The sequence below is a fragment of the Scophthalmus maximus genome, chromosome 10 (genome assembly GCF_022379125.1).
Source record: "Scophthalmus maximus strain ysfricsl-2021 chromosome 10, ASM2237912v1, whole genome shotgun sequence".
Taxonomy (NCBI): domain Eukaryota; kingdom Metazoa; phylum Chordata; class Actinopteri; order Pleuronectiformes; family Scophthalmidae; genus Scophthalmus; species Scophthalmus maximus.
In genome coordinates, this window is record NC_061524.1 from 7,456,369 (window position 1) to 7,468,698 (window position 12,330).

Genomic DNA, 12,330 nt, shown 5'->3' on the forward strand with positions numbered 1-12,330 from the left:
GCATTTCTGTGTGTGTGTGTGTGTGTGTGTGTGTGTCTCACTGTTGTTACTGCAGAGAGCGGCAAGCAACCGCTCCATCTCAGGTGAGATTAGAGCCAATCATAGCCTGTTAAAGCACCTGTCAATCAACACAGTGGACCGCTGCACCCAGGGCAACCTCCAGCTGTTTTCCAGTGTGTGTGTGTATACTCTGTGCGCTGATTCTGTGTGACTGCGTTAGGTGAGGTCAGTCGTGAGTTGTTACGACTCCATTTTCCCATTATTAAAAAGCATATTCAGCCTATGTATAATATTTAAACAGGATATAATCTCTTATGGCTTTCAAGACACTGACAGACACAGACAGCTGGCATACCAGTCGTCCAGGGCTTGGCTACCCGCAACTTTGAAAAGACAAACTTTACACAGTCACCATGACCGCTGCAGAACGCTGCAGAAAATGTAGCTGGAAAACAAATTGTCGTCCAGTGAAGCGGCTCGTAGGATTTCCCCCTAACCTCACCCAGTGGTCTGAATACACAGTGGGAGCTCTAGCCCTTTTATATCTCTGTTTATCTAACTCTTTTTATCTGACTGTTGGCATATGAAATGATAAAGGATAGTGCAGTGCATTCCCATCTGGCTCTTCCTTTTATAGTTTTTCGAGCATCATTTTACATTGGATGCGACGACATTGCACTCATCAAAGTAATTGCTGGGGTCTGGGAATAGGACAATTTCACTGCAAGGAATTGTGATGGGGCGAGAAACAAGAGCAGTCCGATGCTATGTAGACAAGTCAACCAAACCACCAATCGATACCAAAGACAATATTTTTTCTTGCGTGTCTGATGTTTTCATCGTCACGTTCCTCGATATCAGCAATTACACTGGCGAGTACAATGTTATCATAACCACTAGAAACAATGGCCGATCCTAGGAGAGGAAAAGAAGAGCAGTAATACACTGAAATATCGACTAACTTTCTGAAAACAAATGGACGGCAGTTTTTGTGATTGTGAACTCTTTTTGCACTGAAATCATGTGACACATCTGCAATGTGGAAATGTTGAAGGTAAACTGAACTCAAACACTAAATCCATAGTTAAACAGTCAACATCCATGAAACCCTGAACAGGAACCAGTTCTTCCTGCAGAATTCCCTCATCCCACCAGCTGTCTGTAATGTGTGTGTGTGTGTGTGTGTGTGCGTGTGTGTTTGTCTGTGTGTGTGTGTGCGTGTGTGTGTGTGTGTGTGTGTGCGTGTGTGTGTGTGCTGTCTATCTATGCATGCAACAGAGATACAGGGAGATGAGAGAGCGTGACACCTCTGACTGCGGGGTTCCTCCAATTGTTAGGCAGGAAGCCCGCTCCAACTCCAGATAAAAGAAAAACGAGAGGGAAATTACAGAAGAAAGAAAGAGGGAGAGGGAGGGCAGGGAGTACAGAGAGATGCTTGCTCGCTCCGGGCAGAAAGTAGTGCAAAGGTGAGGGTCATAGAACAACAGAGAGCCTATGAACCGCATCAAGAAAAACAACAGCATGGTGAGTCAGGCCACAATGACGCATAATCTCATGACATCTGTTCACCTAACGGGTTCCTGACAGGTTCAGTTGATCGTCAACTTACTGAGATGTATGCAAATTTTTACATTTCCTGTCTTTAAGATACTTTTTCTTCTTTGATGTCTCTCTCTCTGTACTCGTGTGTGTGTGTGTGTGTACCTGAAAATCATGTCCTCACAAGCATATAAAGAAATTACGCAAACCAGTCACAGACCTACCTTTGAGTTATGACTTTGTTTTGGAGTTGAACTACATTTAAAATTAGGAAAACGTTAATCAAAGGAAATAACATTCGGGGTCGGTAAACACAGCTTGTGACATTTATAGTTCCAAGATATGGCGGAGAGCTTGTTTTGAAATGAATCTTAGCGCAGGGTTTAACCATTACGTCATGTCTTCTTTCTCACCAAACCCAAACCATTTTTTTTTTAATAACTCCATGATATTCAAAACTGAGAACAATTACGGGCATTTGCCAGTCACAAACTTACTGTAAAAAAGTAAAGTAATGACGTTACAGATGATCAGTATGCATGTTCATGTTGTATTAGCAAGCACTCCCACACAGTGGAATCTCCCATGAAACCTTCATTAACAGAGACGTTTTGATTCTTTGAGTCTCTAATAAAATCCTTTGTGGGTGTGTGACTCAAATTTATTCTCACATCTGGTCCAACTACTTCTTTCTACCTCTGTTCTTTCGTTTGAACTAGAAGCAGTGCACCCTGGGAGACTTTTAGTGCTAAACGATGATTTCACCTTCCATGGACAATCATTTTTAGCAATGAAATTTTGGGGGGAAACAAACCGTTGGATTTGAAAGAACAGTTGAACATTTTGGGTAACGCACCTATTTTCTATTTGGGTAATGTGCTGGACTATTTTTTGACTGGTGACTTTCTTTTTTTGCTTAATTAAGCTCACAGGCTGTAGCTGCACATTGAAATTTCATATATGCGAGTGGTTTAGCCTTTTCATTCAAATATTTCCAAGAAAATCAATAAGCATATTTACCAAACTGTTCCTTGAATGAGATTTAAGGTAATTGTGACTAATTATTATTTTTTATGAATTTTCAAAATGAAGAATGCATTGGTTTATGAAAAATCACTACATGTTCATAACGTCGATGTAGGTCCCTCTCTTCTTTTGCTTATCTGCCAGATTTTAATATCTGCCACTGTCACGTGAAACGGAAATATACGGCCCTACAGCGCGCCAGCTGATCCACTGCTCCTGGAGCTGCTGCCTCTTGTTTTCTGCTTTACATTGACAAACAGACAGAAGACCACAAGACCATGTTATTTAATAACACATACACACATTGTTACTCATAAACACGCGTACACAAGCATGCACATGAAATAATCATATGCTACAGAGCGGCGTACACCTCACACACAAACACACACAAATACTTTCTACTGTACATCAGTTCAACAGGTCATGTAAACGTGTTCAATGCTAAGTGCTTGTGCACCCCTCTCCTGTCGTCGTGGTTAACAACCGATGGGCGCACATTGTCACGGTGACGGTTGAAGGGGATGGACCAGGATTGGCCTCTCTGAAGATGCTTTTTAAAAATCAGGCCTGAGTTTACATTTTGTTCTACCCTGCCTTGAGTGCCAGTTGGGTGGCGTCAGCACCAGCCGGATAATGAAGCTATTGTCAATGAAGCTACAAATCAGAGATAAATACTAACAGACAACCTGTGGTTATCTGAACTCAGTGGCACAGTGCGGTGAGGCCTCACTCATCTGGCTTCCTGGGCAGGGTTAAAATGAGAGCACAAATAAATAGTGTGTGACTCATGCTTGATGTTTACATGTGTGTTTGTTACGTTGTTAGGGTTGGACCAATAACTCCAATTTTTGATATTTGGAGCTGATACTTATCTTCACGAAACGCCAAACATGATGTACATAATTTATATAATTAAATTCAATGTATGGAATTCATATCAATTTGTTGCGTGCCTGTTGTGTTTGTCTGTACTTGTGTGTGCACTGCAAAAAATTTTAAGGTTAGAAAAACTCTGAATTTCAAGGCAACTTACTGCACTAGATCTTTTTACAAATGAAACTTAATCGGGTTAGTTGAAGCAAATACTTCAGTTTATTTACAAATCTTAATAAATTGAGCAATTCCAGTTCAGAAAACCAGCAAACACAGTTAAAAACAATTACAAGTTTTTACAATAAACTCCTAAAACTTCCTCTGTCTCTGTATCCTGCCATTTGAGTTCAGTCAAAACCTTCACAAAACCATTATTAACTGACAGCTGTCATAAACAAAAAGGTGGTATTTACCTTAAAAAAAACAGACAATATGGTACGCATAAAATTACATATAATGTTCTTTGATTTCCTTATTGTCAACGAATCCCACAAAAAGACAAAACCAACAAGGTTGGTTTGTTGTTGCTATTGGAAATACTCACTACAGCTCCAAATACATATCAAACTGCTGCTGTAAATAGTCTTCAACAATCCACTATTGACTCCAGATTCAGTATTGTTTTGCTAAAAACTACAGGGCCCGGCTCTTTAAAGAAATTACTTAGCCTTTTTTCAAAATTTTATATAGGGATATCTGACTGTATCGAAAGATCTAGGAGGGAAACACTGGTCGTCTAGGTCACAAGTTAACGCATCACAATGCAAGGCACTTCTGCACAAACAGAATATGCGACTAATCTCAAATGAGTCATTGCTCAAACAAAAGACGAGGTGGAACAATGGAAAGTCTCTCCGTGGCCTTGAAACTGGTTTCACGTAGGACTTAAGACATTAGCACCGAAGTCACCTGTTTCACCGCTGGCAGCCGAGTATTATCTATGTACTGTATCGCCCTGATCCTGAAGCATGACAGGAGCAGATTCCTTTGTGTGGGCATGTAAGAGGGTGTATACAGTGTGTGTGTGTGCGCGCGTGTGTGTGTGTGTGTGTGTGTGTGCGTTACCTGCAGGGAAGCTTCTCAGTATGTGGGTCGTGTCCATCAGCCCCTAATCCCCTGTGACGCCGACCTGTTTGAACAGCCAGCAGGTTCCCACCAACACAGTTACGTAAGAGCTGAATGGAGGCCAAGCAAAGACAAACGCCGCTGAGAGAGACAGATGGCAGGAGAGCGAGACGGACAGAGAGAGATCGGTTTGCGCGTCATAGTTCGTTTACCTGAGTTGTACCATTAGGATTTTCTTGGCGCCTTGACCTCTCGTCAAGTGAGTGCACGTGATGAGGAAGAGGATGTGTGCATGAATGTCTGCTCATGTGCGCCGGAGAGCAGGTGTTTGATTTAAAAGTTTGACTAAACAAAGTCGGGCAGCTGGAGATTCCCCCATGCTGCTCCAAGACCAACATTAGACGCACACCGCAGGTTGATCGGGTGCCACATCTCACTGAGTGGCTGGAAAAATAACCAGTGCAACCACCTACTGGCCGCCATTAACGCTTTCTATACCAGCTGCGGCTGCCGACTGAAACTGATCAGAGATTAAAATTTGCGCTGATAGTTGAGGTCAGGGCATGCAATTAAAATTGAAATCAGGCATCCAGCGTGGAAATTAATCTTCCCTTGTGATCATTGAGTGGTGATGAGGTAGCCTACATGTCACCGCTAACATCAAGTGTATGCTTCATCATCTGGGAGTGAATACCTGCACAAAATATTGTGCCGCCCCATCCATTGATGGCTGAGATATTTCAGCGTAGACCAACGTGGCAGACTGACTAACATTGCCATTTCTAGAGGCACGGTGCTAAAAACGACGTCCAACATTGTCAGGAATCGTCTCGAGGTTCACTTAAATACTTCAAATCCCCTACTTGAAATGGGTTTAGCATGTCGCAACACGGACCCGTCAAAAGGCCACCGAGTGCCGCAGGGTTGGAACGTGTCGCATTTTTACTCTGCAGTAGGATTACCACAGATGTCTTCTACGTCAGGTTATCAGTCACTGTCAGTCAGGCGGGGACAGATTGGAAAACAACAGCAGTGTTTTCACAAGGGTTAAAACAATAAGCCTGGTCTTCACATTTTTCTGTAATGGGTGATAAGAGTGTTGATACAGTAAACTCGCCGAGTCAAGTTCTCCCCAAAAAAGCGGTTCATCTTTGTAGGGCAAGGTAAGAGGGGTATGAATACGATATGCAATGTGATCTCATTCATTTGCCTTGCAGCCCAACTCAAATGTTTGGCTTCCACAGTGGGCGACATGTAGTTATATACTGTATTCCCATTGCATTTGTATGAATTACCTCTCACACTCTCAGAGCCAAACAGGAATGGGAATATTATTTCTGTGCTGTAAAGATACAGCTCCCTAATAACAACCTAAAGCAAACCAGACCAACAACCCCTAGACTCAGACACACACAGACACACACAGACACACACACACACACACACACACACACACACACACACACCTGGGAATGACATCATCGTGTACAGAGGCCTGATAAGGTCATTAGTCAACAAAAGCAATGACCTGTTGCATAAGAAAGCCTCGCAGGGCTGAGTGATTGACTGAGACAACCATGCATGCACGGAAATGTGCTCTCACACACACACACACACACACACACACACACACACACACAGAAACTAGTCTACAAGTAGTTAATGATTACGGATTGTAATATGATAGTCTTTGCTTTTGCACCTGTCATATCAAGCACAGGTTCGCTCCCGCCTGTTTCTCACAAGAAGTCATTGTTTTCACTGGCATGCAGCACTGGCCACAAACAAAGCCTGTGTGTGTGTATGTGTGTGTGTGGGTGTTAGATGCCTTGCATATACTTATCCTACAAACAGACTAGTGCCAAGAAGGTCAAAGCTTTTACAGCTTAATTGTAAAACTGAGCATGAAGCATGTTAATGAATAGAAGAACCATGTTAAGTTGGAAAATCTCATATGTTAAAAAAATAAACGTGTCAAATGAAAGGTTGACAAACGGACTGGATAAATTTGTATTCTTAATTTATCCTCACACAACTCCCATGACTAGACGTCTGGCGTCTGGATATGATACTGTACAAAGAATGAATGACTTTATTTGCTCTGTCTTTGGTCAGTGGGGACATATAAAGTCACTGTAGCTTAAAGGGAACAACATGGAAAATTAGTCTGCAACTAATTAATCTGTAGATTATTCTCTCAATTAATTGATTCATTTTATCAGCCTGCAAAATGTCAGAAAAATCACATTTTCACATTTTCCTACAGTCATGCATTATGAATTGTCAAATGTCTTGACTGAGCAGCAGTTCAAAACTTTTTATTAAATCACAATAATATACAACATGGGTCAAGTTGCAAATCAGGACACTGGAAATGCTGCAACCAGAGAATGGTTGACATTTGTGCCCAAAAAAATATGACTAACATTCATCCAAATTGTTGCAGATGAATATTTGTATTTTTATATTTTAGCATTAAACCAGTAATTCGTCAAGATAACAGCACAAATCATTGATATTTGAAATAACTGCTCAGATCTCAAAACATGCAGAAACAAAAGTGAGATCACCTGTTAAGTTGCTGACAAATTGTGTTGCTAATAAATCAGGTTTGATTATTGGGAGCTTGTACAACCCGTCAGGTCATTTGACCTCTCGCGTCTGACCTATTTTTAGTCAGGCTTTCACATTCCAAAGTCTCAGCATTAACTTTGGTCAGTTCACTTTTGTCATACCTGGACCAATGGCCACTGCTGGTTTTACTTTAGTAAAAGGAGAAATGCCACAGTATGAAAACAAATCCAATATCCTACTTTTACCGAGGTACCTCAAATTGAATCTAAATGCGGTACTTGAGTAATAATGCTTAGGTAAATTCCACCACTGCCAATGACAACTTTTAATAATCCATTTTGGGTTGTTCCGTAACTCACTCTACCTTGTTGAGCCCATGACCGACCATCTTTGACCGTGGACAAGAACAAAAACACCCAAAGCACCACTTTGAAAGGTGAGTGCAGGAAAATGAGATGACTGACAGCATTAAGATAATAGGGTTTCCTTTTCATTCCTGTTATCAGACTTGATAAGTACAGTGTTCTCTCACATCACTGGATCTTAATAGGAGCAGACCTGTGGCCGCTCGTATTTCATCCCTGTGGCATTCAGTGTGCAAAGTCTCTACTTAGCTGAAACCTGGAATCTGCGTGAGTGTTTCAAGACTGACTGTTGAAACGCATAGAATGGGTGTATCCTAAAGTCAGCTTGTCTTTAATCACATTCGATGCTTTTGCCTGTCATGGGGTAGGTGTCACAGATATAAATCAGTGAGAGCCTGTCGTCTGCAGCCACATTTTCGACAACCGTTGAACCTTAGGACAACAAAAAAGATGTCTAAGATAAAAACATTTGTTTAAATACGCTCAAGAAAAAACAACCCGAGTTGAAGCTTTAATGTTATTAATGAGCCCTCAGCCTGGGCCAAAGGGTTGATTTAAGGGGCAGAGCTTCAGTTTGTTTAATGTCCTGATACAGGCACAGTGACTCCGCTGACTGACACATTGCATTGAACTGCAGAGAGCTCGGAGCCTGTGGTGTCTTTTCATGCTGCAGAAATGAAAACTAGACGAAGAGAACAGTAAAAATCATTGGATGTGTACGGGCAGTTGTACCTGGTCATATTATGAGTCTTCAAACAAGCAATCATAAACCTGAGTGGTCCATAAACATTAGCTTAAATTGCTTAGGCCGGTGATGACATTTCTTTAAGAGAGACGGTTATCGCAAGCTTGTCTGGGAGCAAAGTATTGCAGCTGTTAATGATAACTTATTTTATTAGGCCTGTGAATACAGTGATACTGATCTATCTCATTTTGTCAATACAACAGTCAGAAAATAAGCAACACGCAAAGTCCAAAAACAATATGTAATAGTCCACTTGTACTCAGTGATTTTGGCATGAAATAGTTAAACATTATAACATTAACAATCGCTGTATTTCACTTAGGGGTTCCTCTGTCAGGCTTGACATGATATACGTGTAAAGTGCCTGAAGTTCCTGTATTAAAATGGTTTCCCTCATATCTTAGAGACACATTATTTTTTTAGTTATAGTAGGAGCCTGCTCCCATCAGCTGTGGTATCCCTCAGGGTTCGATATTCAACCCACTATTATTTTTGCTTTGGTTCCTGTGGCTCTATTTTTCAGAGGCATAGTAGCTCCTATCACTGTAATGCGAATCACAAACACACATATTTACTTGTACATATTTACTGATGTGACCCGGTGTGGTGAAAAAAAAAACACGTGTCTGAGGGCATGCACTTTATTATCAAGTGGATCTACTGTATGCCACTAGCGCCTCTGATTTGAGGTCAGCGCATTAGTAAACCATGCTAGAATATAAAAGTTTAGATACAACAGCTACATTACTACATTAGAGACACAGTAAGCTGTGAAAGTTTGGTATCCTCACCTTGAATACCTGAACACCTGACAAGTCCTCCATATAATCCACACTGTATCCTTCCAGAGTCGATACATAGACGTGTTGAAAATAACAGTGATATGTTTGTTTCCCAGGCAAGTGCAATGAGTGTGTGAAATGCAGGTCAGGTGAGTCATTCTCTCTTCTCTGACAGTGCTGTCTGTTTTTTCACACTTGAATGGAAAAATACACTTGTGTGTGCACCGGCAAAGACACACACACACACACACGGGCTGAGTCATACTCTTTCACGAGTGCCCCGACAGCAGGACACAACGCTGTGCTGAAAGGCCCAAGGACATGCGGGACTGTATCACAAGTATCACTGCACTTGGTTTCTCACAAGCACACAATTTCTTTCTCTCATTCACTAAGTTCTTCACTATCACATGCCCACACACACACACACACACACACACACACACACACACACACACACACACACACACACACACACACACACACACATACACAGGCCGAATTACTGGTACTATAAAAAGACAGCAGTGTTTAGCACAACCTTGAAACTAAACAGATGGTCAAAGACGCACACAAACACACACACAGTGTCATACACACTGTGTCTATATGATATAGGCTGCAGAGTTCATGTTTAGAAATGACAAACCCTGTATCCTATATGTGTGCGGTGGGCATGTAAATTGCCAGCATGTCTCCTAAAATGACCACTCAGGCGCAAACCATGTCCACAAAAACACATGCAAGGCTTTACCCGTTTCCTCGTCCTCCCTGCGCAGTTTCCCATGGTGCATTCAGGAAGTCTTCCACTTAAAGAAGTTTAGACTTCTTTGTGTATATGTCTACAGCGGTATCTGGTTTAGAGTTTGTCCTCCTCAAATGGACATTGTCACGTCATCCATCAAACCACAACCTGCACAAACAAACACACACACACACACACACACACACACTGGTCTGGTATAGTTGGCATGCTGTGTGTGTGTGTGTGTGTGTGTGTGTGTGTGTGTGTGTGTGTGTGTGTGTGTGTGTGTGTGTGTGAGGCCATTTGCTACTTCTAGAGCGGAGCTGCACTTTTACTCAGCCTTCTCCTTTTGTTGTTGTTTAGTTAGCTGTTTTGTGTCCGTTCCTCTCTCCCTGTGTCACTCACACAGCACTTGCTGAAACACACACAAATACACACATACACATGCTGTACACACGCACGCATGGTCACCAGTACATCACATCCCAGTATGGGCCATCAACACCAACATGCACAAGAGCATGCAGACAGAAACATGCACATGGATCGACCCAGTGAGTGGCAGTGATGCTCGCCTCGTGTGCCACGCCGCCTCTCTGTTTCTCTCATTTACCTCCTCATTCTTCTCCTCTATCTGCCCATGCTGTTCTTGTCATCTTCTCCCTCCTCCCTATCTCACATGCTGTTATGACCCTTGACCCGTCGTTGACCCTGACAGGTTTCACCGGAGGCATTCCTGTCGTGGCTGCATGGTGCATAATGTCTGGATGTAAACACGGATCACTGGTTACTTCTTATTTTTAAATATTAATTTGGTGAGTGATTGTCAGTTAGTGCTGTATTACAGAATTCCTTCAAGAGTCATACCCCAAGTTCATTTGACCTAACCTCACCTATTTGCCAAAATACCATCCTTTAACCACGGTGAGACAGAATTAATGAATAATTTGGCGAATAAGTCTTATTCACCCTTTTGTAAAGAACAAAAAGTCTGACAACAGCTTTGATTCTGTGCAAGTGAAGCTAATGAGATAATGTATTATGCCATAATGCACCACTTCTTCGTTGCTTGTGTCCTCAACTACACTTAAAAATCCAAATCCTATCCTGTACGCGTGATCAGCGTGTGTGTGCTTGCATATGTGTGGGAGTCCAACAGCTTTGTTGGGACCAAAATGCAGGACCCCACAAGTTTTAATGGCTGTTTTAGGGTTAGACTAGGTTCGGGTTTGAATTATGGGTTGGGGTTAGGGAAGGAGTTAGGCTTTTAGTTGTGATGGTTAAGGGGGCTTGGAAATGCGTCATGTCAATCTGTGTCCTCTAAATTACAAAAACAACAAGAACGTGTGTGTGTGTGTGTGTGTGTGTGTGTGTGTGTGCGTGTGTGTGCGTGTGCGTGTGCGCGTGCGCTAGATTCCAGCAGGCTGTAGATCATTTGCAGGTATGACAGGTCAATCTTCAATCCAGATGGCCACGCAGACTCCTGGCCTGCATTCCAAACAGAAACACACTCCACCACCATGTGACCTTGCCCACTGCCTCCATACAGAACACACCAACCAAGTATACCTCACAATAATTATTTAAACCCATTATTGAACATTGAATAGTTCCAGATTCATCCCAACTGTGTAGTAAACAAAATAATATAAGATTTTGAAATAGAGCGCAGCCTGTTATTTAATAACACACTTTAAGAGCAATACTTGTCATAAAGAAGAGTTTATTAGCCTAGTATCTCTGCAGTGATAGCAGATAACCTGGTGGCACAACCTGTGTGTGTGTGTGTGTGTGTGTGTGTGTGTGTGTGTGTGTGTGTGTGTGTGTGTGTGTGTGTGTGTTTGTGTGTGTGTGTGTGTGTGTGTGTGTGAGTGTGTGTGTCTGCTGTTAAGTGTTTATTATGGCAGACGTCCTTGGCCACAGTGGCTTACTTTGCTATAATTAGCATAATTCTTATCATACAGTGAGCCCTCTGAGGAAAGGGGGGAGTTGGTGAGAGATAATAAAGTAAAATCCAGCTGAAAGAGAGACAATTGAGTGACCCTAAGTTAAAAAAAGTGGTCTCGCTTTCTCTCAGCAGAAACACCAGAGTTTGATGGATGAATGTGGAACGGACGGAAAAATTCACAAAAAGAGTGGAGCGAGAAAGATTTAAAGACGGACCTCAGTGCTAAATCAGAGACAAATGTCAGATTTGGCTCATCCATCTCCTCTCATGAGTCAGGGGTGATGTTCTCAACATCTGTCATCATCCCCGTCTTCATGTCTCTTTCCTGTCTTTCCTTTTTCCATCCCTCCACGCCATCACTGACTCCAGGACAGCTGTGGATGACAGCATGCAATGACAGCCTGCCTAAAGGGGTTCGTCGAACTCTGACAAGCAGTCCAGAAGCATGATGTATTCGCATGTTTGCGGACCCTCACTACAGTTGTGGGATAAAGGAACAGCAGAAGTGAGCGCTATCATCCCAGCAGGAGAACAAGCTCCGAAAAGCAGAAACTAAATATGGAAACATTTGTGACCATAAGTGCTGACAAATATGATGAAACAATGAATGTTTGACAAAAGAAGGTGCAGGATAACATTAAAACGTTCACACAGCTGAGATGCCA

The 12,330-nt window shown here is 42.2% G+C and overlaps 2 long non-coding RNA genes across 8 annotated transcripts in view; one reads left to right on the forward strand and one right to left on the reverse strand.

Annotated features, from left to right (window-relative positions):
- LOC118284127 overlaps positions 1-9,087 on the reverse strand; it is a 34,324-nt gene extending 25,237 nt beyond the window's left edge. The window contains exons 1-2 of the long non-coding RNA XR_007031552.1: positions 8,982-9,087; positions 4,507-4,616 (exon numbers count right to left, since the gene is read on the reverse strand). This is a non-coding gene — a long non-coding RNA (uncharacterized LOC118284127). The remainder of the gene's footprint in view (positions 1-4,506; positions 4,617-8,981) is intronic.
- Positions 1-12,330, forward strand: part of LOC124850739 — a 107,867-nt gene that overhangs the window by 73,420 nt on the left and 22,117 nt on the right. The window lies entirely within an intron of this gene.